Here is a 2,390-nt window from a genome sequence, read left to right on the forward strand (position 1 = left end):
TCCCTCTCTCCTCTGAGTCAGTCAGCTCTACAGAAAGCAATGGCAGTTTCTTTATAAAGCCTCCCTTTTCCCAGCAAGGGACACGAGTAGTGCAAGAGTGAAACAGTGAGCCAGCTGCCATTGAAATGTTCCAACCATCTGCTCCTTCCTTATTTTTTTTTACTCTGTACACATTTAAATGTCCTTCCTTATTTATGTGTTTGTAGAGAGCAGATGGAATTATCATCATCATCATCATCATATTCCACACACTGAACACCTACTATATTCTAAGCACCATGGTAGTAATAGTAATTTCATATAAATTATCTCACGTCAACCTCACAAAGCTTTGATAAAGTGTAAGTTTTACTGTCCTATTTTACTGATGGTGAAACTGAGGCTTAGAAACTTTAAGAGATTCGCCAGAGGCCACATAGCTGATGAGTGGGATGTTCTGAATCTTAAGCCTTTCTCTTTCAAAAGAAATGTGTAAAGTGCTGATAAACCTTCAGAAAAGTTACGAAGTGGGTGCAAGTATGTTTAGCATCTTTTCAACTCCCTCTTTTCAAACCATCGGAATACCCTACTCCTCTGTACCACCTTTCCCAAAACTGTTGGGAATCCCAACAGTTCCAGAAACATCCTTTCTTGTACCGTTTGTTTGAATATGGGTCTCATAGAAAGCAACACAGTTGAAACATTGAAAGAAATAAACCTCTGAAGGCTGAATTTCAGACCATTCAAGCAAGTAACGGGGAAGATGTCTGTAGGTCGGTGGGCCTCCCCAAGGCTCCTTTGGTGACTCCAGATAGATAGCTGCTACTCTGAAAATTTTAACAACCCTGTGCCCTCAGCAATATCAAGTTCATATGCAAGACTTCCCAAGATAGGCTACCTATCGAACTTTTCAATTTATTAAAACCAAAACAACAGCAAAAATTCTTTAAGGCCATTGCTAGGATCCCATAATATTTTGAAGGGGAAAACAAGCCCAATTTTTTTCAGAACAATAGAGTAGGAAAGATCCCGATCCCCGACTTTGTTATGATTAAGTGAACAAAGTGCTTGTTTTCTAGCAAATAAAGATGTGTTCTTTGGATATTCTTCTTCCTCCAGTCCCAGGGATATGCCTTCAGTCTGCTGTTGAAAATCTAAAGCATTCCAGTTGGAAGAACAGTAGACTTTTCTCTTGTTGGATGACTGTGAGTAGAATTTGGACAATGATTGTTCTGCTTCCAGAAAGTCCCTGGGGAGCAGAGAGAGAGGAAGGGGCCTTGGAAACTCGGCCAGGTGTTAGCCATCTCCTCAGGGGGTCCTCTTCTGCCAGGCCATGAAATCCCAGGCTTGGAACAGACCCCACTGACTTTTTCCAGAGTTTGATCTTTATTAGAGAGGCAGAGGCAGAGGCCAGAGATTTTTCCATGCACAGTTCTTCACCTCTGGAATTCTGGATCTGACCTTCTGGTGCAAGAGAACTTGCGTATCCCAACCGTGAAGACATGGTGTGACTGTAAAGCATTGAGTTGTTTTTCTTTCCACAGCCTTTTTCTCATTTCCAGAAAGAGAGGTTGAATAAGAGGGATATTTGGGATGTTATTTGGCTTAGAAGCAAGTTTGTAGAAAAGAATGTCACCCTAGGGGTTTTCCATGTTAGGTAAATTTTTCTCCTTTGCTAAAGAATAATTAATGTTGTTTTAATATGGAACTGGCCCTTCATTTAGACAACTTATATGCATGAATGCCCACCCCTTCTTTCTCTCAAAGCAAATGGATTCTTTTCACCTACTAGGAGGATGGCTTAAAACAGGTAAACATTTGGGTGGTCTGTTGATATTCACAGAGCACATTTGAAATTAACGAATTTGCCTTCAATGAGAAACAGGTTCAAGGAGCTGGTGCTTTGAAATTAAGTAGCACAAGTTGTCTTTGTATATCCTCTGACTTGCTTAGGTGGTTGTTTCAATGGCAGCGTTTACTAATGAAGGGAAGGAGATTGCCAGAAGGAGGGACAGAGGCCAGGATGGGTCTCCTATACAGAGTGAATTTTACACATCGGGAGTAAATAGGCAAATTAATCTGTTTTAAGAACCAGGTTCTTAAAACACTGTTATTCTCTCTCTATTCCCTCAGAGTTCTTGTTTGCCCATCTCTGCAGCACAGCCTTTTAGGCTGCTTCTGGGGCTCCTTGGTCAGCTAGTTTCAAGTTGGGTTCAGCTAGAGAATGACACTGACAAGAAAATCAGAGGCAGGAGAGAGAAGTCAGGGTATCTCTGCCCTCTTCCCTTATTGTTTGGTCAACTCCCCTCTGGCGGAGCCTAAGGTTACCCCTTACTTCGTTAGCCCACGGGATGGTTGTCTAAGTCAGCTTGGGCTATGATAACACATTACCACAGACTGGGTGGCCTAAA

This window comes from Mesoplodon bidens, assembly GCF_964165515.1.
Source record: "Mesoplodon bidens genome assembly, chromosome: 10".
In the NCBI taxonomy this organism is placed as follows: Eukaryota; Metazoa; Chordata; class Mammalia; order Artiodactyla; family Ziphiidae; genus Mesoplodon; species Mesoplodon bidens.